Source organism: Astyanax mexicanus, chromosome 18 (assembly GCF_023375975.1).
Source record: "Astyanax mexicanus isolate ESR-SI-001 chromosome 18, AstMex3_surface, whole genome shotgun sequence".
In the NCBI taxonomy this organism is placed as follows: domain Eukaryota; kingdom Metazoa; phylum Chordata; class Actinopteri; order Characiformes; family Acestrorhamphidae; genus Astyanax; species Astyanax mexicanus.
This window is the reverse complement of record NC_064425.1, coordinates 32187039-32213556: the sequence shown is the minus strand read 5'-3', so window position 1 is coordinate 32213556 and position 26518 is coordinate 32187039. Positions and strand designations below refer to the sequence as shown.

The 26518-nt window shown below is 40.5% G+C and overlaps 1 protein-coding gene across 1 annotated transcript in view; it reads right to left on the bottom strand.

Annotated features, from left to right (window-relative positions):
* The window catches only part of numbl (NUMB like endocytic adaptor protein), a 90632-nt gene extending 64542 nt beyond the window's left edge, over positions 1-26090 (bottom strand). The window contains exon 1 of the mRNA XM_007234522.3: positions 25881-26090. The gene's annotated coding sequence lies outside the window, so the exon portion shown is untranslated. The remainder of the gene's footprint in view (positions 1-25880) is intronic.
* Between the last annotated feature and the right edge of the window lie 428 nt (positions 26091-26518).

Below are 26518 nucleotides of genomic sequence, written 5' to 3'. Positions count from 1 at the left end.
CATCGACTCTCTCTCTCTCTCTCACCGACAAAGGTTGCTAGGAACCTGGGTGTTATGATCGATGACCAGCTCTCCTTCACGCACCATGTGGCCTCAGTTGCTCGATCCTGCCGCTTCGCGCTTTATAACATCAGGAAAATTAGACAGTTTCTGACGCAACAGGCCACCCAACTCCTGGTACAAGCAGTCGTCATCTCATGCCTCGACTACTGCAATGCCCTGCTAACTGGCCTCCCGGCCTGCGTAGTAAAACCACTCCAAATGATCCAGAATGCAGCAGCACGTCTGGTCTTCAACCAGCCAAACCGGGCACATGTCACCCCACTGCTCATTGAGCTCCACTGGCTACCAGCTGATGCTCGCATCAAATTCAAAACTCTTACAATCGCCTACAAGGTGATGACAGAACAGGCTCCTTCCTACCTGCACTCACTCCTGAAGGCTTACGCTACCTCCCGGCCGCTGCGCTCCTCCAATGAACGTCGCCTCGCTTTGCCAAACACTCACACAAAGCAATCCAGACTGTTCTCATACAGAGTTCCCCAATGGTGGAACAAACTACCTTCCACTACCAGATCAGGAGAATCTCTCACTATCTTTTAGAGACTCCTGAAGACAGAGCTCTTCAAAGAGCACTTACTCTCCTAACACCTCTAACACACTAACTACTTCTAACCCCATTTCCTTCTTCCCCTCCTTCACTTCTCTATCCCTTTATTTCCCTTCGACCTCCTTTGAGCCCTATCTAAAATGGTTTATCTTAATCCCTATTACTTTTGTACTTCATTATTGTAAGTCGCTTTGGACAAAAGCGTCTGCCAAATGTAATGTAATGTAATGTAATGTAATGTAATGTAAGACTATAGTGAGAAGGTTCAATTAGCAGGGTAAGAGCACAGGTTTTCTCAAAATATTGCAATGAACACAGCATTATGAGTGACATACCAGAGTTCGAAAGAGCACAAATTGTTGGTGCACGTCTTGCTGGCGAACCTGTGACCAAGACAGCAAGTCTTTGTGATGTATCAAGAGTCACGGTATCCAGGGTAATGTCAGCATACCACCAAGAAGGAAGAACCACATCCAACAGGATTAACTGCGCAAGAGAAAGCTGTCTGAAAGGGATGTTTGGGTGCTACCCCAGATTGTATCCAAAAAACATAAAACCACGGCTGCCCAAATCACGGCAGAATTCAATGTGCACCTCAACTCTCCTGTTTCCACCAAAACTGTCTGTTGGAACAATACATTATTGTGGTCTAAAACCAGTTGTTTTAGTTTCACTGTTTAACCCCTATATATACAATACAGTGCAAAATTAAACAAACACCGATTTTATAATAAGGGTACAACAAAGGCTGCAATTCCTGAGGTAGCTGAAAAAGGCCCAAATCCCACAGACTGCACTATGCACTTGAATGTGGGACACTTGGCACTTAAACCACTCAGGGCCTCACAGCTGTATAGACATTATTTCCATTACTAGTGTATATTAGGGGTTTATTCTTTATAAACCGGGGTCACAGTTCGGTTCACGCAAAGGCACACAGAATACACGGTACAGGCAGTCTATTGGAACCAATGAGTGTAATGCGGAACTAATGTTTACAGGACTGTAGCACCCGGAAAGTGTTGTTGTAGCACTGTTGCTATTAGCAACTTGATAAGGACTTAGCCTGCCCTGAGAAGCTTAGCACATTTAGCTGAGTATGGCAACTGGAAACCAGAGTGGAAAAGACACACTATGGGTTCACTGAGTGAACTACAGCAAGGCAGGAGAGTGAGTGGTGGACCGAACAAAGACGGTGTGCCGGCGCCACACGGCCGGTGTAGGGTGTGTTTGTAGAAACACAACTAACATGCTAACGCATATTCGGCAGCATCATCCAAACCAACAATAACCAAAAATAATAAAAAATTAACTTTAACCCAACTACTTATCTCCACTGCTTTTATTCAGCCTCTATATGCAAAATCAGACCAGGCCCAAACCATTACTGAAGTATTTCCAAAGCACATTGTTTTTTTTTCAGTTTGGAACATACTGTAAACTTATATAAACATACAGAGGAGTGTAAAACAAAATATGGTTATAAGAGTTTGATTGTTATTATGAAGTTAATAAAGGTAAAGCTATATAGAATGCCCAGCCTTTTTATTTTTTCCACTAATCGTAACAAAAACATATCAAACCGTGGCGTTTATAGAGCAGTGTGTACCAAACCATGAATTTTATGTACTGTTTCACCCCTTGTGTATCATACCTGTTATGCTGTTATCTAGTGTTTGCATATTTATTGCACTCTGCAATTCATTCACCTCCACCCTGACAACAGGTATTTATTTATATCGCCATCTACCTAAACACTGCACACTTCAGTTATACCCATTTTTCTGCTACTTGTGTAGCAATAGTTAATTGTGAATCTCTTGGCCTTATTGTATCTTATTGTCTTTGCATCTTATTAAGTTTTGTTTTACTCATACAGTATAATGACAAAGATTCTATTCTATTCTATTCTATTTAACATGTATTATTGTGTTCTGACTGACTTTTCCACAGTCATTTACTCTGTAGATTCAATAGTAGAGAACTGCATCCAAGCTGGAATCAAACCTAAAGTATGACAGCTCTGGAGCTTCAAGTGTAATACAACCACTAATGAAAGCTTAAGCCTAGTCAAGCAGCATCACGTAACCGCCTGCATCACTGCCTCAAACCACGTCACACTGTGCCGTCACTGCAGATGAGTGTGTTTAATGTGGTTTCTGACACTGTATGACACCCTGTTATCTGTGGAAATAGAGAAAACACTATTAAGCTCAAGAGACAGCAGCAGCATCAGCATCCTCTGAACTGGCTGCATGTTTCTGATTGTAGATATTTGTTTGAGATTACTAAAACACTTAGCTAGATCTTTCTTGAGTGTTCATTTTTTCTTAATAAATCCGTTGTGATTGAGCAGAGATCTGTACAAAAGGCTGTTAGGAACCTGTATTTTATACTGAGTACTGCAGTAGCTCTTACACAGATCTTAATCTTAATGTTGTTTAGTTTTATAGTTTATAAATGAACAATAAAGTAAGTAAGTAACTGTCACTTAATTTAATTTAATGAAGGATATTATCATATAGTTTGCAATACATCCATCGATACTTGGCGTCAAATATCTGCATTGTTATTACAACTTGAGAAGCCTCTCGCTGCAGCCTGTAGGAAGGCATGTTGGACATCCAACTCCACCCACATCCAGCCCGGCCCCCAGTTACACCACAAGCCTCACCCTCGTTACATCCGAGGCTGTGGCTGTTATCGAAATGGACTCCTATTAACATTCTAAGTTCTAGAGGAATCCGTCGGCCATTTTTCTGTGAGTGTCCGAGTTGAGCTCTGATTACAACATAAATTTGAGGGAACTTAAACTCCACACTGCATCATAATTTTTTATAGTAAAAAATTGTAGCAAGAGCTACATCAGCTATGAGCTACCCGAGTCTCGTTACTAAGCAACGCGGAACATACCGGAGCCTTCAATAGCTGTATTATTACACCACATACACTGTTCAGCCAGCACAGAAAAACAACCATAATGATTTAAAATATATTCATCTAATTATTATTATATAATTATATGAAATAAAACAAAAGAGTAGTCTACAAAACATTATATACAGTACTGATAAAACCACCGGTTAGGACTGTGACTATTATTAAATTTGCATAATTTTGTTGAATGGAAAGGATTTTAATAAAACATTCATTAAAACATTCCGGCTGTATACTCAGTATATACAGTTCATAACCAATCACAGACAACTGTGACAAAAGTGAGGAATTGTTCAGCCCATATCTTCAGTGGAAAAAATACAACATATTTTTGAATAATAAATAACAGAATAATCAGTGTCAAAGACACTTACGTTAAATAAGGAGACGTAAATTAAGAGTAAGGATGTGCTTTCCGACGTTATATGTGTATTTCTATTGCCATACAGTGCCCTGAACGAAGTAGAGCACAGAAGAGGGCGGGGTTGGATGTGAGGCGGATATGGATGTCCAAACCCGCCTTCCTACAGGCTGCAGTGAGATGTACTTGTGTAACATAGGCGCTCTAATCTTCCTAAGCCCCACCACCTAAGTCGACTTACCAAAGTTACTGCTTCATTACTCCATGTATTGGCGCTATAATAAAAAAAAGAGTAAATCTGCGATGAAGAATATTGGTAGTAAATGGTAGTAAAAACTGAGACCAATACATCCATAAATGCTGTTTTTTGATCATTTTGTTTTTCATTACTTTTTCTCTTCATTAACAAAGATGCTGTGAAGTATCGCAGAGAATTATTTGTAATATATCGGCAATGTATCATGATATAATCGTATCCTGAGATGCCCTGTGATTCCCACCCCTATTGGATGAGCCTGTACACTCGCCTGTTTTTTAGGCCTCTGGGCTGCAGAGTGGCACTCCTGCCATGAGTGTTTTGGAGGCGTTGCTATAAAACAGAGTGTGGGTAGAGGAGCGTCCCTCAACTTCCACAAAAGGCACATTGAGACGCCTCATCCCAGGACAGGAAGGCTTCCTGAGGACATCACACATCCCCTGAGAGACAAAAGCGTGAATGCCGTACGCTGAAGGAACTGCCGGAGCACAGCGAGTGAGGCGAATCGCGGTGAACGGCGGCCGGCCCCTTCGGGACCACTTTCCAAACTTTTAGATGAAGGGCCAAAACAATGGCAGTGATCCAAAAAGTGTGGCCAGACAAAGGCCAGGATTTGAGGAGCGTGGGAGGGGCGGGGAGTGGGGGGTGAGGGGATTAAAGCATTAATCACAGATGGCTGCTGCGTCTCATCCTTTCATCGAGCCCCTCCTCCCCGGCAGCGGGCGGGCGAGGGACGGTCCGCTGCCTTTTGTCAGCACGTGTGTCTGTCGGCCAGAAGCGTGTGCTGGCAACAATGGCAGTAGTACAAAGGCCTGTCTACCCCCCCCACAAACACCCAACACCCCCACCCGTCCCAATCACTGCGAACTGAAAGGCACGTGCTGCTGCTGACTGGTAGAACAATAGAGAGAGAGAGGAATTGAGGAGCATCACAGCGCCAGCCGGACAGAAGGCTAAGCCCAGAGATCTGTGCACATGCTGCGGTACTGCTGCAGCTCTACACTGGACTGAAGTATGCAGCATCGCCTAAAACTGCAGCAGACTAGATATCACACCCAGTAATAACTGGGCATTCGTCATATATTGTGATAAAAGTGTGTGACAATAGTGTTCTATACTGTACCATAACAGGTGTTTTTTATTATATTATAAGGCACACTATCAATAAACATCTATTTTCTGCCTATTTTCATACATACGGCACACTGCATTATAAGGTGCATTATGTGACATTAGTAAGGAACAGGGGTCTCGCCATGTTTTCCTTCTAAATTAAAAAAAAAAAAAAAAAACATTTTCTTTTAGTCAAATGAGCACTGGATGTTAATCTACACAGTTTTCTCTCCTGAAAACTCATTATTTGGGTGAGTAAAGCACTTCCATTTATCTACAGTAAGCTTAGATTTCCAGATTTACACTAAGGCTAGGTGAAGCAGCATTAGCATTAGCAGCTAACCGCTAGCACTAGTTGCGGTTAGCGGCTAATGCTACCCGATAGCGCTACACTGAGGAACCCTGTGTTCAAGTAAGCCAAGGTGATATTAGCTTACGGTTTGTTTCATGTAGCTGGTTGTAACACGATAAACATGCAGGCTACAGTCCAAAATACTCACCTCTGAACAGCAAAAGAGATAGCGCTTAGTGCGGTTAGCGGGTAATGCTAATACTGCTCCAGCCTCAGTGCTGAAGAACTAAACTGAAACTCGTGTATAACGCTGTACTTCAGCAGAAGGGCTTTACTGCTCCTTACAACCTGACCAGTAAATTTCATACATAAGGAGCACTGGCTATTTTTGAGAAAATTTAAGGATTTTAAGTGCGCCTTATAGTGTGAAAAAATAGAGGGGTACGGTATTACAATATAACAAGTGTCATGTAGTGTGACAACAGTATCAAAATACACAGTCAACTCCCTGTTTATATCTAACATCAACACACTGTCTGCAGTGTCCGAATACTTTCAAAAAAATGTAGCTAATGTCATGATTGACATTACATCATATATAGTGTTACCTCAGGCAGTCATACACTGCCAGAACAGAACAATAGCGTAACAATAGTGTCATATAGTGTAACAATAGTGTCATGTAGTGTAACATTAGTGTCATATAGCATAACAATAGTGTCATGTAGTGTAACAGTGTCATATAGCATAACAATAGTGTCATGTAGTGTAACATTAGTGTCATATAGCGTAACAATAGTGTCATATAGTGTAACATTAGTGTCATATAGCGTAACAATAGTGTCATATAGTGTAACAATAGTGTCATATAGTGTAACATTAGTGTCATATAGTGTAACATTAGTGTCATATAGCGTAACAATAGTGTCATGTAGTGTAACATTAGTGTCATATAGCGTAACAATAGTGTAATGTAGTGTAACATTAGTGTCATATAGCGTAACAATAATGTCATTTAGTGTAACATAAGTATCATATAGTGTGAATGTGTCACAACAGTGTGCCATACAGTACTATAGCAGTTCTGTTTATAAAGCTAATACATTAAAACAATAGTGTCAAAACAATGTGTCATAGTGTTACAACAGTATGACAACAGCCCCTCATGTAGTGTAACAAAAGTGTCATACGGAGTAACAACAGTGTCATACAGAGCAAGACAATGTAGCAATAGTGTATCATACAGTACCAAACAGGTCTGTTTATAAATATATATTACAATACAACAACAGTGGCATAAGAGTAAATCAATCTGACAGTGGACTACAGTACGTTGCAAAGCTTAGTAAAAAAGTCACAATGTGCCAGAACAGTGTGTCAGAGTGTGAGTGTGTGTAGTAATATTTTGTCAGTGTAAGAACAAGTCTGTCTATACCTCTTGTATAAAACTATTAAGAGTATAACCATTGTGTCAATACAAGGCATTATCATATTCATAAGGTTTTAAGAGTTCAGAAATCAATATTTGGTGGAATAACCCTGTTTTTTAAATCACAGTTTTTATGCAACTTGGCACATTCTCCTCCACCAGTCTTTCACACTGCTTTTGTATAAATTTATGGCACTTCTGGTGCAAAAATTCATGATGGCTTGTGATCGTCCATCTTCCTCTTGATTATATTCCAGAGAGTTTTAATCAAAGAAACAAATTTTTAAGTGGTCTTTCATTTTTTTGTATAGCTGTATATCACACAGAAAACTCCCTGTCTACATCTAACATCAACGCATTTAAGTGTCCAAATACTTTCATACAAAATCCTACAAAAAACTATAGCTAATGCCATGATGTCACAACATTACGTCAAATACAGAGTTACCACAGTCAGTCATAGCCTGCCAGAACACAATGTCATACAGCATCATGAACCACATAAGCATGTGTGTCTGAGAGTATCCAGCACCCTGGTGATGATGATGATGCAGGTACGCAGTGAGCTCAGTGCTAATTGGTGGTCATAAGGTTCCATTACCTCATCAACATTACCCTCAAAGCTCCAGTACTGAACTATTTCACACACCAAAGCATGTGTTGGGGGATCGACTGCATGGAGTTACAGACTACAGTTTTTCTCTACATCAGAATTTAATGACACAGCATCCATAATCCAGAATGATAAGTATCCTCAGCTAGCTAACATTATTACAATAGCCCTGTACAGTAAACTGACCGTTTGCGTCGAGGTAGTACAGACATTTTTCATCTCCCCAGCATAGCAGTGCTGAGGTAGATTGTAGATTAGAATTGCACTGCTGAGGTACTGTACATTTATGGTCAGAATGGCACTGCTGTGTTAAATTTCGGATTAGACTAGCACTACTAAAGTTAGTGCTCAAGTAAGGTGCACATTTACATCTGTAAATGTGTAATGTCTGTCGATGTGTGTGTCCAAGCAAGTGTGTGCGATTGTTAGAGTCCTGAATGCGTACAGAGGGAGGTTAATTCGGTGGAAGGAAGGTCACTTCGTAAGAAAGGAGAGTAAAAAGGCCCAAACAGCTGGGACAGATCTATAGGCATACAATAGAGTCCGACAGCGGGGGGAGGGGGAGTCCTGGCAGACCGGCCACCTTTTCGGGAGCCTGACGGGGTCCTTTGTTACGGCAGCTGGTTTCAGGGAGGTCAGACCAGCTGTGCTATACTGACCCGCAGCTCCTCCCCCTCAGCCTGCCCCCCAACCAAACACAGCCGGCTGGAGCTGCAGGAGGTGGGGTGGAGGTCTGTGCTGATGCAGCTCCCATCAAAGGAACTTTAAAGGAACTACTTAACTTGCAGTCAGCACTGGATATTTACATTTTAACTCAACTCAACTCAACTCAACTTTATTTATAGAGCACTTTAAAAACAACAACAGCTGCAACAAAGTGCTGTACATAGCAAACTATAAGATAAAAAACAAAACACTAGAAACAATAAGTGTACACTATTAACCTTACAATCAGTTTACAAATTGCCATATTACAGCATATATTCCACCCATCCCACTTGGTCTTCTTAGTTGGAATCGCTAAGCCCAGCCCATCATAAAACGTACAAAAATGCAACCAAACAAATACCTCATGTTGGATCTGGGATAATGGACCATCACACAGTGGAAATGCATTGTATTGTAGTCAGATTGATCAGAATTCCAGACATGTTTGGAAGGAATGGATGCCATAAGCTCTGGACCTTACATGAAAAACAACCATTCTGTAGGTTCTGTAATGGTAAGAGGGACATATCAGTACACTTATGTGATGCAGCATTAACTGCAGAAAAGTACATTGAGATTTTACAGCAAATGCTGCCTTCAACCCCACCAGTGTCTAGGCAGTTTACAACAAGACAGGTGCAGGTAAATTATGGGAGTTGTAGTGAGGGCTGATAGTGGGTGCAGGTGAAATATGGGAGTTGTAGTGAGAGCTGATAGTGGGTGCAGGTGAATTATGGGAGTTGTAGTGAGGGTTGATAGTGGGTGCAGGTGAATTATGGGAGTTGTAGTGAGGGCTGATAGTGGGTGCAGGTGAATTATGAGAGTTGTAGTGAGGGCTGATAGTGGGTGCAGGTGAATTATAGGAGTTGTAGTGAGAGCTGATAGTGGGTGCAGGTGAATTATGGGAGTTGTAGTGAGGGCTGATAGTGGGTGCAGGTGAAATATGGGAGTTGTAGTGAGGGCTGATAGTGGGTGCAGGTGAATTATGGGAGTTGTAGTGAGGGCTGATAGTGGGTGCAGGTGAATTATGGGAGTTGGAGTGAGGGCTGATAGTGGTGCAGGTGAATTATGGGAGTTGTAGTGAGGGCTGATAGTGGGTGCAGGTGAATTATGGGAGTTGTAGTGAGGGCTGATAGTGGGTGCAGGTGAATTATGGGAGTTGGAGTGAGGGCTGATAGTGGGTGCAGGTGAATTATGGGAGTTGTAGTGAGGGCTGATAGTGGGTGCAGGTGAATTATGGGAGTTGTAGTGAGGGCTGATAGTGGGTGCAGGTGAATTATGGGAGATGTAGTGAGCGCTGATAGTGGGTGCAGGTGAATTATGGGAGTTGGAGTGAGGGCTGATAGTGGGTGCAGGTGAATTATGGGAGTTGGAGTGAGGGCTGATAGTGGGTGCAGGTGAATTATGGGAGTTGGAGTGAGGGCTGATAGTGGGTGCAGGTGAATTATGGGAGTTGTAGTGAGGGCTGATAGTGGGTGCAGGTAAATTATGGGAGTTGTAGTAAGTTCTGATAGTAGGTGCAGGTGGATTATGGGAGTTGTAGTGAGGGGTGATAGTGGGTGCAGGTGAATTATGGGAGTTGGAGTGAGGGCTGATAGTGGGTGCAGGTGAATTATGGGAGTTGTAGTGAGCGCTGATAGTGGGTGCAGGTGAATTATGGGAGTTGGAGTGAGGGCTGATAGTGGGTGCAGGTGAATTATGGGAGTTGGAGTGAGGGCTGATAGTGGGTGCAGGTGAATTATGGGAGTTGTAGTGAGAGTTAATGGTGGGAGCACATTGATGCAATGTTCCATTTCTGAAGTTGTATTGAGAATATGCCATAGACTGCATTACTAACCACTAGGGGTGTCACGATTCTCTAAATCCTCGATTCGATTTCATTTTCGATTTGAGGGTCACGATTCGATTCGATTCTCGATTTTCTTGTTTTTTTTTCTTGTTATTATTTTATGCCTCATAAAATTTAAATAATATATTTATTATTATTATTATTATTATAAATATTATAAATATTATTATTATTATTTATTAAGATATATATGGTAATGCCATCTAGTGACTTTTTTTGGTAGCAACAGTGTGCACTATTAAAACAAGCAGTTTATCAGAGCTGTGTGTGGATGGCTGGTGAAACTGCTCATTACATGAAGCTGCAGTTCTTCATCCAACCACTAGCAGCAGCAGCACAAGCCCCGCTCTCTTCACTCAGTCACTACTTCAGTACAGCCCAGCCACGGGCTACAGAGCTCAGCCAGTCCGTTTTTACTGTTTCTGTAAACAAATAAAGGTTTGAACCCCACTAACCGGATAATACAGCTCACTACAGTTCATCTTTCAGCCCAAGCAGCTAACAGCAGCAGGTTAGAACAGCCGACACGGAGGCACTGCTCGGATTACATTATAAACAGGTCAGTTAGCGCGCTGCTAACCTCAGGATGTTTATAACTACGGAGTTTAGTGGACACACCACGGCCGCCAGGTAAGTCTTTTAAAGGCTACTGAAGACTATTAAAGGCTATTAGAGTGTAACCCCTGGCTCCCAGGGGTTACAAGAGGTTATTGAAAGCATTATTGGGGGGCAGAAATCAGTACAGGCTGGTTAGATAAGTGATGTGGGTATTGTCTTATAAATATTTACACATAACTTATATCTCTCCTGAAAAGCTTTTATTTTAGTCAGAAACACGCTTGTGTTTACTTTATCTGAGAGAAAGATGTTTTTTTAATTCAATGGAAAGCAACAGGTGTAGTCAATTATAAGTTTAAGATTTTTAATCCACCTCACTGTGATCTATAGTCAGTGTTCTCAAGTCACACTGACACACGCATTTCAGCGAGTTCACACGCTCTCACCTGCGCGCACCCACCCCTCCGTTAGATACAGATACAAAACCTGCGCGCCCAACCCCCGCCCCCCCTCCCCGTTGGACAGATAAAAACAGTGATCACACTCCCGCCGACTGCGCTCATGCAGTGGCTATCTCTATTTAAATGAATAGGATGCGCTGTGTTGGTGCCGCGCCATTTGCGTAGCGCGCGCGGGAGGGATCGTCGATCCTCTTTTTGACTTCGATACTCGAGATCGTGACCTCATTTCGATTCGATTTCGATAAAATATCGAGATCGTGACACCCCTACTAACCACAGTGGGCAGTGCAGTGGGGGGTAATGATGGTGACCAGCAGTGTTCTTCAGCTTGTATTTGAAATGCCAAATGTCAAGTAACACATTACTAGTCTCAAGTCATCATACTTTTGCTTTTGCAGCCTGGGCCAGCACACTCACACTCACACTCACACTCTTCAGAAATGCTAATGAGGGCCAGAGCAGAGCTGCTCTCGCGCGTCATCATTTATACGGGTTTTTTCCACAAGCCTGAAGGAATTCTGAAAAGCAAACATTCTGGAAAGTTGGGAGGGAAAGAGGTGGTCAGGATTTCCTCTGAGAAGCTGTTTATATTCCAGATCACCCATCAACTGGATCAGTGGGAACTCTGGGAACAGTGCAGACTTCACACATAGGCAGGCAGAACTTAGAATTTTATCAGTGACTGATTTAGATTAAACATGTCTGTGAGGTTGAGTCCCCATGATACGACTGGTAAGATTGGATTTCATCGGCTGTTTCACAAGTTCATTTTGCATTATAGGTTTTACATAGACCTCAAATAATGCAAAGAAAACTAGTTCATATTCATAAAGTTTTAAGAGTTCAGAAATCAATATTTGTTGGAATAACCCTTTTTAGTTACAGTTTTCATGTATCTTGGCATGTTCTCCTCCACCAGTCTTACACACTGCTTTTGGATGACTGTATGCCTATGCTTGGTTTGATGGCTTGTGATCATCCATCTTCCTCTTGATTATATTCCAAAGGTTTTCAATTTGGTAAATGCAAAGAAAATCATCATTTTTAAGTGGTCTCCTATTTTTCTCCAAAGCTTTATGTTAGCTGAACGTCTTGGTTGCTAACCGTTATTGAAACACTGATGGCTATGACTATTTCCTTGTAAAATGTATTTTAAATTATCTCAGTGTATCACCTTATATCAGTCTTGCCGATACACAGCCCTACTGAGGACCCCAAAGAGCCGTCCACACACCATAAACAGCACACTCAATAAACAACAGGAACACAGCAAGCCTCGCTCTCCTACAGCGAGTCTTTATAAAACAAACATTAAACATTAAGATCTGTCTGCTTTTCCCATGATTCCAGCAAACTGCAGATCACACACACACACTCCTATACACACAATGCTTTCAATAAATCACAGCAGACTAGTCATTTCCTACAAACGCACTACTTCCTATATCTTACTATTCATTCACTCTATACAGTCTCGATACACTCACTCTACACCATCTCTATAAACTCGCTCTATACAGTCTCTTTACACTCCCTCCATCTCACTATAAAGTCGCTCTATATTATCTCTATACACTTTTTCTATACCCTCCCTCTGACTTATTATACCCTCGCGCTATACTGTCTTTATACACTCACTCTATACACTCTCTCTATCTCACTATACCCTCGCTCTATACAGTCTTTATACACTCGCTCTATAGACTCCCTCTCTCCTACTATTCCCTTGCTCTATACCCTCTCTATACTGTCACTCTATACTTTTACTCTATACCTTTTCTCTATACCCTCTCTCTTTATACCCTTTTTATATCCCCTAACCCTATACCCTCACTCTATACCCGCTCATTCTATATCTTCACTTTATACCCTCTCTATTCCCTCGCTCTATACCCTCTCTCTTTATACCCTTTTAATATCCCCTAACCCTATACCCTCACTCTATACCCGATCCCTTGCCCTTACTCTATACCCACTGTCCCTCTATACCCACATTTTACCTTTCTCTACCCCACTCTCCCTCACCTACCCTACTCTACCTCACTCGAGAAATAAAAAAGATATATGGAAAGAGCAGGAGAGAAAGAGAGGGATAGAGAAAAGGGGGGGGAGATAGCGAAAGAGACAGACAAAGAGAGGAAGAAAATCAGAGGGAGAGATAAAGAGAAAGAGATATAGAGAGAGAAGAAGATGGAGAAAGAGATGGAGAGAGATAGAGAAAGAGAGAAAGTGGCAGAATGTCTCCGGAGGACTCTCTCTCTCTATGCTGTTGGATTACTCTCTTTTGTTATTATTTTTGTTTTGCTTATATTTGTTTTTACTTATGCCGCTTTTCACGCGTAGCCGTGACAACAGATCATAATGAAGCCGAATGTTCTGAGCTCTACTCTTGGGAACGCCTTGGGCTTCTAACAGAACCGTGTTTTTAGTAACTGTTTTTTTTATGGATGAGGTAACACACTGAAACCATCAGCTGTGCTAATCAACCACATGCTATGAACTCAGCTCGGCCCGGCAAAACGACGAGACTGGGTCCGGAAATATCTGATGGCTGGAGCCCCTCCCATTCTTCTGATGCCTCTTTAAGGCAGTCATTAAGGCAGTGACTAGTGTGGAAATGGCTTCAGTGATTCTGGTTCTTTTGTCTCTTAACCCCTCAGAACGTGTGGTATAACTCAGGAATAACTCACAGTTCACACCATTTTTTTACCAAATAGCAATCTTTAGGGTGCATTAAAGGCTATGTTCACATTAAATGAAGTGACTCAGATCTGATTTTTTCATGGCTGTGTGCCAAATCCTATTTTTTGAAATCAGATTTAAGTCACTTTTATATGTGGTCATAAATCGAATACGTATCCGATTCTTGGATATACAACATGAATGCGTCTTTTTTTTGCTTTCACGCATTAGCGCTACGTGCTTCTTTCTCGTACCCACACATCTCTTGGTGCAGCTGTGCAGATATAGCTGCAAAAACAGCAAAAGCAAACCGCCAGCTCTTTTTTCACCTCCTCGACCTGAGCATGAACTTCAGACCAGCCGTTTGCTCTCCACTCCAGTAAAATATGCTCCACATATGAGCTGCTAACAATCATCCATTTCCCTTTATAAAGCTATGAGTCCGCTCTTAAATATAAGGTTTTTTGTTATAGGTGATAGCTAAATCCGATCAGAGCAAAAAATTGGATTTGAGCAATGTGGCTTGCATTGTTCATACACCTTTTAACTAATACATTTCCATTATTTTTTTAATGACTTTTCCATGCCTTCAAGGCAAATGGTCAAGACTATCCTATTTTAAAACATCAGTGCAGGCATGGACAAGAAAACCAAAAATCAACTAAAACTATAATTAAAATTTATTATAGTAGGTCTAAAACGAGTCTGATAAAAATGTTGACACACAATCTTTAATAATAAAATGTGTGTTAGATCCTTAGAGCTCCATTTTGTAGGGATGTATTATATTACTGCATTAAGTCTAGCTGACATATTTATTAGCTCAAAATACATTTTCTCCATCGATAAACTGAAATACAAAGATTTGTAAAGCAAATTTCCATAAATCTTCCAGAACTTTCTGGGTATTTTTATTTTCCAAAACTTATCCAGGCCTGGAAATTGCTACTTTAAACTCAATGACTTTTCCAGGGTTTTTCATGACCGTAGAAACCCTGGGCTTGTAATGTGAATGTAGCCAAAGTCATAGAGCACAAGGGGGTTAAAGAGGCCCAAGAATATACAATATCCATATATGGGTATTAATGCTGTTTAATAAATCATACTTATATTGAAAAGGCTGTAGCAATTTCATGAATAACAACAAACTCAAACTGCTTTAGAGAGGGAGAAATGAGATAAAGTGAGGGTAGGGTAGGGTGTGGTAGAGTGAGGTAGAGTGAAGGCAGAGTGAGGTACAGTGAGGTAGAGGGCCACAGTGAGCGTTTGCCAAACTTCTTCTTATCCTAGTTAAAATGAGCTCAGCTAAACCAGGAGCTAAAAAACCTTCCAATAGAAAAAAATAATTTTACAGGGATGCGTTCAGAGTGCCGTTACTGTGAGGTATTGGCCCTTATGGAAATGCCTCTCAGCCAATCATACTGCACTGAAGTAACTCTGGTACAATTAGCCTTAGCTGTGTTTGGTAGTTGTTACTGATTTAAGGTCATTTCTATCTGCAGCCACGACCTATAGAGGGTCAATATCGACCTTCAGTCAGACTGAACGGCTCTGTGCTGCCAGACGCCGATACTGTACTGCTTAATAACACTCTGATACTATCTGACTATCCAAGAGCATCTTCAGTTACACACAGCATTACTCCACCATTATCTCTCATATAGATCAACACCGGTATTATATTCACTGTTGTAATATCATAAGTGCAGAGTGTAACATATATCATAAGTGAATATCTGCAGCTTTAAAACCTCTGTGCTGTTAATGTACCACTGAGTGCTGACAGTGACCGAGGAGCATCTTCACTACTACAAATCCACCAATCAGCTCGGCTACAACACTGCTAATTACTAGCATACACTGTTTCCTTAGTGTTTAAGGGATACATTTAGAAAAATAGTTTTTATTACTATTTTAAAATATAATATAATACAATACAATACCACAGTTTTCAATCAAAGCAGACATGCTGCCTCTATTCACAATAAGAAATAAGTCATCTTCACATGATACATAAAAATAGAGCCATCTTTAGGCAGCGGTTTTTGTACAGATCTTTCAGTAGAATATTAAACCCAAATGCCATGCTCATACGGGTTGCCAGGTTGAAGGTGCTGAGCCAACACCAATTAGCACAGGACAAGTTAAATAACTTTCGGAATGGCGGTGCTGATTACACTTGTAGCTAAACTGAGTTTTGTAAAAGAGTTGATATCTTGGAAATTGCAGCCCAAGTTAACCGTACAAAAAACAGGTGTAGTAATAATAATATGACTTAAAAAGGATGGCATACTACAATCTAGGGCTGCATGATATTGGTAAAATATTACATTGCAAATGTTCTTTTTTCGGTGATATATATCGCAATATTAAACAATGCAGGGCCCATGACATCACCAGCCCCACCCCCACCCACGTCTCATGTCTGGACCAATCAAGAGCTGAGTCAGCGCCGGGCACTCAAAACCCGAGGAAAACAGCAAAACAATAGTAATCGGCCCTTTAATCAGGAATTCAAATGGCTTTTTAAAAGGTAAATAAGAGCGTTTTTTCTGGGATTAAAAGCTTAAATACAGCGGTAACTGGAAATATCGGCACCAAACTGTGCTGGACTGCACAGCTTTCGACACGTGCCCATGTTTACAAGCACGTGGCTGGAGGCCATGCCTCCGGTTACCTCGTGTTCACTCCTGCGCCCCCCTCGCACTCCCCCTTCCCCTTGCGCTTCTAAGGCAGCAGCTGTCTGTCACTCACACAGACACAGAGACAAAGCTGTGTATCTACTTCTTGTGTCAATTATCAAAACATTGCAACATGACATGTTTGATTTAATTGCCCTGGCAATAAGTGGCATCGTACATCCTGCAATGTGACTATTGTGCATGTGCACATCATGATGACGATGCTTAAACGATATATCTTGCAGCCCTACTACAATCACACTAATATCCAGTACGTTTAACTCTATTTCTATTTATCCAAATTTTCCTCCTCACTGGTCCACTAAGAGCTGGACTGACCGCCTCATTATCCTGGACTGCCTCACTGCCTCATCACAGAGTCACACAATGCAGCTGATTGTATCCGTGCACACAGACACAGTCAGGCAGTGACCACACACACACACACACACACACACACACGTTCAAAGACAGGGCGGCCTGCTCTCTCTCCTTATCTAATAACAAACCAGTCTCCACCGTCTCTCCTCTCCCAGAACCAGAACCAGTACAACACCAGTAACACCATTCACTCACATCAGGCCTGTATCCCTAATCATATTATCCACATATCATTAGGGATGTTTCATATCGCATCATACACAATAACATCCTCAGAACTTTACAAACCATTAGAAACAGTCATTATAAATATATAAGCATATATAAAAATTGTGTGCTGAGAACAGTGTAGAATGTATCATCAGTGATTAAAAAAACACTGAACAAATTGTGCATTTAATTACAGATAGCAAAATAAGTGCAGATTAAATCCATAAATTGCAAAATATTTAAATAAAATTCACTGTATTCAATTTTGGAAATTACATAAACTGTTTTTTAAGAACCTCTCACTCCTTATGCAGTTTGACTGTGATCATCTGCACATAGTGCTGGGCGATTATGGTTTAAAAAAATAAACTTTGATTATTTCACAAAAAATCAGATTTTCGATTATATTTGATTATTTTCTCCCTACTAAAAATCAAACTACAAATGACAAAAAAATGGTTCAAACTAGGTTTACCTGTAAAAAAAAATTGGTGTTTGGTGTTTAGACACTTTGGGTTAAGTCAACTCATTGAGTGAATTAATGATTCAAAACAATGTTTAACAAGCCCGTGTGTTCATATCAAGTGCTGACCTCATGTACACACACCGCAGAAAAACTCACACACTGACAGACACTGGATTATGCTTTAGAATGCGGATCTGTGACTAAAAAAATTTAAATAACGCAATAAACGAGAGATTATTATTGTTTTCCCCAATTAATCACAGATCCTCACCGGAAAGTGATGACACTGCAGTTTTTAGAAAGTGTAGGATTTATTTTTAGTTGAATAAATGCTTTATCCCACTGAGTGAACAGTGCTGAAACTCAGACTGAGCAGAATGTTTAGAAAATATTCACGTTAGTCTGTGGGAGGTGCCGGTAATCAAGGTAAGACGGATAAACACTTCAGAAATGAGTAGCGTTTTTGGGTATTTTAGTTTAAAAGATAAAATGTCTGTATGTAAAATTGCAATTTACTCCATTAAAAAAAAATCTCATTAAAACTGTAATTCAAATGATCCAGTTAATCACAAAAATCTGCACATATCGATACAAATATTGTGATATAATTGTTTTGTCTTATTGCCCAGGTCTACACTTAACCCATATACTGTAAAACATTCCCATGCTGAACACTACACAGCTCCCTCTGCAGCCACATCTGGGGAGCAGCTGGCAGTCTGAAGAGAAGAGGAATGGAGGTAAAGGAAAGGCAGGATGGAGACAGTGGGGAGGCTGTGGGTCTGCAGATCTGGCAGCGCTACTATCAGATATGACTGATGATGTGAAATGCGCTTGCAGGAAAGAACATGCTTCACTTGCAGTTTCAGCAAAGCGAGTCTCGACCACCCGGCTGTTCCGCAGCCGCAGAGCCTAAAACCATAGGAAACAACATTTACAAAAGCAGGTGCAGTCTGGTTCTTTCTCAGACCCGGCACTGAGACCCGGCACTCAGATCCAGGACTCTGACAGTCTACCGTTTGCGTTTTTCCCATTTCTTACTTAAACTGAGTGGGTTCCTTAGAGTTGTTCCTGACACTCTTTGCACTATTATTACTGTTTTGTATAGAATGTGTAAGAATAACACATCTTGTGGAGGAAACAATTGCAACTTCAACTTCAGTAACTGGATAGCCCTCTACAGAGTGCATCACTCAGCGCAGTACAGTAACCACACAAACCAGCAAACACTGCAAAAACAGTTTCAACTGGAGCTCAGTCAGAGTTCCACAGAGTTTTTAACAAGACTTATTTTTTATTGTAAATGTGTAATCTGGTCCAGCCCTCAAATGGTAATGGTGATCACCCAGTCAAGCTAAAAGACAATCAGTGATCGAAATCGATCCAATAGACTCAAAAACACTGATCTGATCTTTAATCAGATATCTGAAGAAATCTGATTATGAATATATTTTTACATTTCTGTAAACACACTCACTCTGTTATGTAGCTGCTTTGGAACAAGCTCTATTACAGCAAAAACACAGATAATCTCTAATAATAACAGTCTGAATTCTGTCACACAACACAACAAAATGAAGAGTCGTTATTTTGAAGCTGGAGAAAGATCTCTCGTCATACGTCCAATCATCTCCTGCCAGACGCTAACTTTCACCAGCAGCACTGTGTGTGTGTGTGTGTGAGTGTGTTGTACTTTGATTATAAAATCTACTTTTGGTCACTGAGGTTAGGGTTAGGTGCATCTATGTGTGTGTGTATCTGTGAAAGTGTGTGTGTGTGTGTGTGTGTGTGTGTGTTTGTGTGTGCGTATGACTGTGTGTGTGTGTGTATCTGTGACTGTGTGTTAGTGTGTGTGTCTAACTGTGTGTGTATCTGTGATAGTGTGTATCCATCTTTGTGTTAGTGTGTGCATCTGTGCGTGTTCATCTTTGTGTTAGTGTGTGCATCTGTGATAGTGTGTGTGGGTCTTTGTGTTAGAGTGTGTGTTAGTGTGTGTGTCTGTGTTAGTAAGTGTGTCTGTGATCGTGTGTGTGTGTGTGTGTGTGTTATTATGTGTGTCTGTGTTAGTGTGTGTGTCTGATATAGTGTGTGTGTGTTTCTGTGATAGTGTCTGTATCTGTATTAGTGTGTGTATTTGTGGTAGTGTGTGTGTTAGTATGTGCGTCTGTGTGTGTGTGTGTGTGTGTGTGTGTGTGTGTGAGTGTGTTAGTGTGTGTGTTGTGTGTTGTACTTTGATTATAAAATCTTTTGGTCACTGTGATTAGGGTTAGGTGCATCTATGTGTGTGTGTGTGTTAGTGTGTGCATCTGACTGTGTGTGTGTGTATCTGTGATTGTGTGTTAGTGTGTGTGTGTGTGTGTGTATCCATTATGTGTATCCATCTTTGTGTTAGTGTGTGCATCTGTGCGTGTTTGCTAGTGTTCATGTGGTTTAGTGTGTGCATCTGTGTGTGTGTGTTTGTGTGTCTGTAATAGTGTGTATGTGTGTCTGTGTTAGTGTGTGTGTATATATCTGTTATAGTATGTGTGTATATCTGTGATAGTGTGTATGTGTCTGTGTTACTGTGTGTATATATATATATATATATATATATATATATCTGTTATAGTATGTGTGTATGTGTGTGTGTTTGTTTAAGTGTGTGTGTGTGTGTGTTGTAGCAGTGTGTCAGTAGGTAGTGGGTGGTGGAGTTTGATGATCTGCTGTTTGAGGTCCAGCAGAAGGAGGAAGGCTGTTCTGGTGGTTCTGGGGTTCTGGAGTGTTCAGAGTCCGCTGGGCCTCGGGGGAGCTTTACTCTCTGCATCCTCCACACAGAACCAGTCCGGCCCGGCAGCTGCACTGAGACTGAGGGAAACAGACACTAGCATAATGCTAACGCTAACAAAACCCAGCCTGATCTGCTGCAGCTGCACAACTCACACCTCCACTCCTGCAGATTTAATCAGACTGAATCAGACTGCAGATCCTGCGCTTCTCCAACAGCATCCCATCATCACCTCACAACTTCTCCATCACTAAACACACACAGCCCTACATTACAACACACTCTAATAAACTACACACACTCACACCAGAACCCAGCCTGATCTACTGCAGCTGCACAACTCACACCTCCACTCCTGCAGATTTAATCAGACTGAATCAGACTGCAAATCCTGCGCTTCTCTAACAGCATCCCATCATCACCTCACAACTTCTCCATCATTAAACACACAGCATTACTAGGAGTAATGAAAGGAAAGAGCGCCATCTACCCACCGAGAGAGAGGGTAAGGCCAATTGTGCTCTCTCAGGGCTCTGGCAGCTGATGGCAAGCTGCATAACCAGGATTCAATCCAGCAATCTTTAGATCATAGTGGCAGCACTTTCGACTGCTGGATCTCACAGCGCCCCAACAATGCATCTTTACTATTTTTTTAATTTTTGTAGTATCCAAACTATATTTTACGTTTAATTTTGCTCAACAAAAAATGACTGAAAGACATATAATTTATTATTAATCCAAATAGAACTACATGATTAATGCGCTTTTAGAATTGTGTATTCAAAATCAGAGATCTTACAGCTGAATAAAGGAGAACGAAGGAAAAAATATACTTCAATTTACACAGCTCAACTCACCAGCGATGTTCTTACACACGAATCTGATCTATTAAAATCCCAGAGAACAGCAGGACTGAGAGATTGTCAACTGAACCCTCAGCTGATCTGAGTTTAATCAGGGTGTGGAGTCTCGCCTGTGGAGATGACTCAAATATACCACAAACACACTTCTCCATAAACACACAGCCGTGTTTATATTTATACTGTATATATATTTCTCTTTTCTCTTTGTGATTTTCAGACTCTGTGCTGCAGAATGAGGTGCGGATCCTCTGACGTCCTCATAAGAACATGTTTTCATGAATCATTCAGCCTGTTGGCCTATTAGCTGCCTCAACACTACCTCATTAATATTCACACACTGATCCACATATTCTACTTCCTGTGATTCAGTTATCAGAGCAAAGCTTTATCTCTTAATACGCAGACGCTCAGTTTATCAGACGCTCAGTTATTATTAAAGCTCAACAATATACTGTATATCATTCCAGCATCACAAAGTACGTTGTACATGTACTTTACTTTACGTTTTTATTTTTCACTGCATTAAACGAGAATCTATCAGAGGCAGCTTACATTTCACTAATTTTATAAATGAACTGCTTCTTTTATGCAAACGTACATTTTACAAACTTAGACTTAGACTACATTTTAAAATCACAATAAATATTGCAGAAAAAAAACTGCCCTCATCTGCCTTAGTCTTTCTTTAAAGATTTTTAAATTGTGTTTAATCCAGTTTAATTCAAGACCAGTTTCTAATAGATGATACGAGCTATTTAAGTCTGAAGATACCATATCGAAACAATAAAAAACACACATGATGAAAGTCTTAAAAGCATTTATCATTTATTTATATTTGTTTTGTTATTTACTGTGAAGATTTAAGAGTTTTGTGTATAGTTGTTTATGTTTGCAGTTAAATATTACTATTACTATATAACTAAATATTCAACACTTCTATTTGCTACATCACATTATTTTTGTTCAATTATTAATTTCGTTACATTATTATTATTTTGTTATTAGAAATCTGAGTCTTAGTTAATGTTTTTACGAAACAGACAAAGGTTTACAAATGTTTTGTTTCTACTGAATGTTTGAATGTTTAAAGTTAAAACTTTATTTAACTCTATATTTTTGAAATTCTAAATGTACTTTTTAGTGTTTGCATTATCGCAAAAAATACTATCACAAAAAAAAACAGTGATATATTTTAGGGTCTTATCACTCTCCTCTACTTTGGCCAAATACCTTTAGTTGTAGAATATTCTGCTCAATCCTACTGAACACTCTTCTGACTGCTGCTGAATCTTAAAGGTCACACCCAATCACCCAGATAGCCCAGATCACCAAATCACCTAGATCACCAAATCAACCTAATCATCCAAATCCATCATATCACCAAATCACCCAGATCACCAAATCACCCAGGTCACCAAATCACCTAGATCAACCAATCACCAAATCAACCAGGTCACCAAATCACCTAGATCACCCAATCACCAAATCACCCAGATCACCAAATCACCCGCCCGGCTGACCTCTGACCCCGCACTATTGTGTCTCCAGCTGTTAGACCCCTCATGTTCAAGCAGCTAACCCAAAACAGCCCACACTCCCTCATACTGCCATATCAATAAGACCACTGTCAGCACTTTCAGATAGCTTAGATAGAAATGACAAACATCATTGTAATTTAGGGCTTGGATGTAAATAAACCCATTAATAGCAAGTAAAGATGACACAGCTCTGTTGTACAGGATTTCACCACAGTAGCAGTGACGAACACAGAGATCACCATTACCTTTTAATTTACAGTCCAACCATCTTTTCCAGACCGTTAAAAAAGTGGTAAAATCAACACTGGAGCAGCATAACATAAATGAAATAATGCTGATCACTGATCACACCAACTGTCTGTTTACCAGCTGAAAGGTACAAGCTGTACAGGACTAGGATAGTAACAAAGATGTTATTAATGAGGAGACCAGTCCCGGACAGTTTGCATGGGAATTCCCGTGACACAAATAACAGCATCCATTCAAGGATAAAGTCCCACCCATCAACAAAAGGAGCCAATCAGCTTGCAGATTGTGCTGAGAGTGGAAAAGGGTTTATAGAGCTATTGATGAAGCCCTGCCTTTTTGCTGAGGAGATCTGTGCAAGCGCAGTAGCCAAAACAAGCCGAAAAAGCTAACTTAGGCTTAGCCTTTTTTATTTGTTTACCAAAGGACTATCTGCATTTCTGTGTTAATTTCAGAACAACATATAAGGGTCATCGGTGTAGAAAAGTTTTTGGGTTCTGAAGAGAAGATACTTAACAGAGAACAGTCTTGTGTAAATTATGTTGTAGAAACATAAAACTCAACTAAAACTGCAACTAAAACTCTTTGTATCACTAACAGTGCAGCTTTCTGATATTTACTTTTTTCATTCATATTATTTAGATATTATTTCAATTTTTCATTCAGATTTCTACCATATATAATATATAGCATACTGTGTTTAGTATTTTTGGTGTTAAAATAAATGCTATAAAATATACTTTATTAAAGCTTCTTCATCTTGTATTGTACATGACTATTTCTCTTATTTCACAATATATAGATAGTTTTTCAGGCCTCACTGTATTCCAGATCAGTGCAGCTGAACTGTCTCCAGTGCAGTAGCTACAGGAGCTTCCTGTGTACTGATGGGTCACGCCACTGAACTCCTCAGCACACGCAGAAATGTGATTTCTTCTGTAGTTTCTGCCTGTTTACACCGCCGATTAGACCTTCCTGTACCAGAACATCTTCTTTACAACATCTAGAGAATAATCTGAGCAGCAGAAAGTGTAGGAATGTTCAATAAACCCAGTTAAACCAGTTATCCACTACTAAACCCACAGCAACCAAGCCCTGCTCCCAGTTCCTGTGAGTAACGTTACTCCGGACGTCCTGGGGATGTTCCTACATTCCTACTGACAGGATCTTCACTAAAATCAGTGCGGCTGCAGCAGAGTGGATCAGAACCGGGTCGGATGGTGGAGTGTGAGGGGTGATGTGCTGAGTGATGCTGGCAGTGTCTTTACTGTACTATAACCATATTTGTGCAGCAAAGCGTATAAAAAAAGCATACTGTGTATGAGGGAGAATCTAAATAGCAGTTTTTAGAAATCTGCCTCTGCTCGTGAAATAGTGTGTCATGAAAATGTCTTAAAAAATAGGAATAAAATATTTTTTACCACATTTTTACCATCACAGACAGTGGCTTATATACTGTTCATATCGATAATATACACAATATACGTAATACAATACAATAAGTATCACAACACAGAATTTCCATCACAATCATAATAAACTGCAATATATATATTTATAAAATCTAAGTAAAAGAATTTTTTTCTTTATATCCAATCAGAACTGGGGGGGATCTTACAACAGAGTACAGCGCTGCTTTCTAGCGGGCGGGGTTAAACACAACACTACATAAACCACTTCTGACACCAATCTTTACATCTTAACTAATCAATAAAATCAGTACAATGTTTTTCTAAGAATTAATAATATATATTGCAATACACAATATCGTGATATTTTGATATAGCAATGCTTTCTTAAACCCCTATATACTATATCAGTGTTATTCTGGCATCACAAATGAGAGCAGTCTCAGTTACCGGATCAGAACAAAACTTTAGTCAGACTGAAGGCATTCGAATTTCAGAGCACACAGAACACAGTAAAAGTTGCTGTGATTACAGTGCAGAGCTGTGGTGAAAAAACAGTATTCTATACAGTATTTGTTTCAAAGGTGGAAATTTCCTAAAATTTCTGAATGATTCAAACTGTAATGGTCTGACGTTAAATAGTGTAGTGTATAAATTATTACACAAAATTAATACAAAAATCTGCATGCATTAAAAAATCTGTTCATTATTCAATCTGATTACTTTTCAAGTACTAATGTAAACAGTATCCTCCTATTTATTAGAATTGATAGATTTGTACAAGGTGTAAAACCTATAAAAAAATCTGATTAAGTGAGTATTCTGGGATTTCTCAGAACTATTACTTAAATTATTCAGCCAAAGAGCAAGTACTTTTGGTTTTTAAATAAATAAGTGAAAATACTAAGAATATTTCAGGCTAAAAATATTGTGTTCTTTTTAGTTTTGACTGCTGGAATATTAAAAAGTTCATTAATCGATTAATATTTTTAAATTGTAGTTTCGTGATTAATATTTCTTTGAAGTTTTTTTTTATTATTCTACGGTTAAAAACGTGGATCATTTTTAAAATGCTCAGTTTTTGGCATTGGTCCATTTTTTTTTTCATTTTGTTTTATTTCAGACTAAAATATATATAGTATTATATTTCTTGATTGTGGGCTATGCGTGTCCTGATGGTGTAAATCTGGATCCTGTGAATAAAGTTCTACAGTTATCTCTATACTGAACCCAATCACACCAAACCACTCAGGACTGCTGTTCACACCTGAACCGAATTACAGAGCCAGTTTGGAACTGAACCCCACTTTGCCTGAACGGGGTACCGGCGGGGGTACCGGCCGCCTCAGTCCCGGGAGGTGGGGTCCGGCCCTGCTCCCCAGCCCGCAGACAAACCCGCATCCCTCCCAGCACCGGCCCGCGTGCAGAACCGGACTGGGTCCGGAGTACTCACCGAACCGCGCGCTGCTCCGCTCGTGCTGCTCCGCCTGCAGGTAAATCCACACAGATACCGGGACAGAACCGGCCTCAGCTCATCTACAGCAGAACCGCGCGCACCGAACCTGCGGGTACCGGGAGAGAGAGCGCGCGAGGCCGCGGTACAGCGCGAGGATCCGGGTTATTTTAGACAGAAACACCGATCCGCTTTTGTTATTCAGAGAGCGCTCGCTCGGCACGGGGCGGGGCTTTCTCCTCTCTCCGCCCCACCCACCCACTCAGGCCCCGCCCACTGTCAGATTCCATTGGCGCGGACTTGTAACATGCAAATATGCTCTCCTCCGCAGACTGCGGGCAGAAACAGCGACACCTGGCGGTACAGATTATACACTGACTGGAAAAGAGGGATGGAGGGAGGGATGGATGGATGATGGGAAGGGTGGAGGGAAGGAGGGATGGAAGGATGGATGTAGGGAATAATGGATGGATGGATGGAGAGAGGGAGGAATGTAGGGATGGGTGGAGGGAGGAATGGAGTAGCCCAGTGTACAGAAATGGCAGATAATAGTAAAAAATGTGTAAATTTAGTATCATCAATATTGTTTATACACAACATTTTAACTAAATAACTCATTAAAGCATTCCACTTTAATA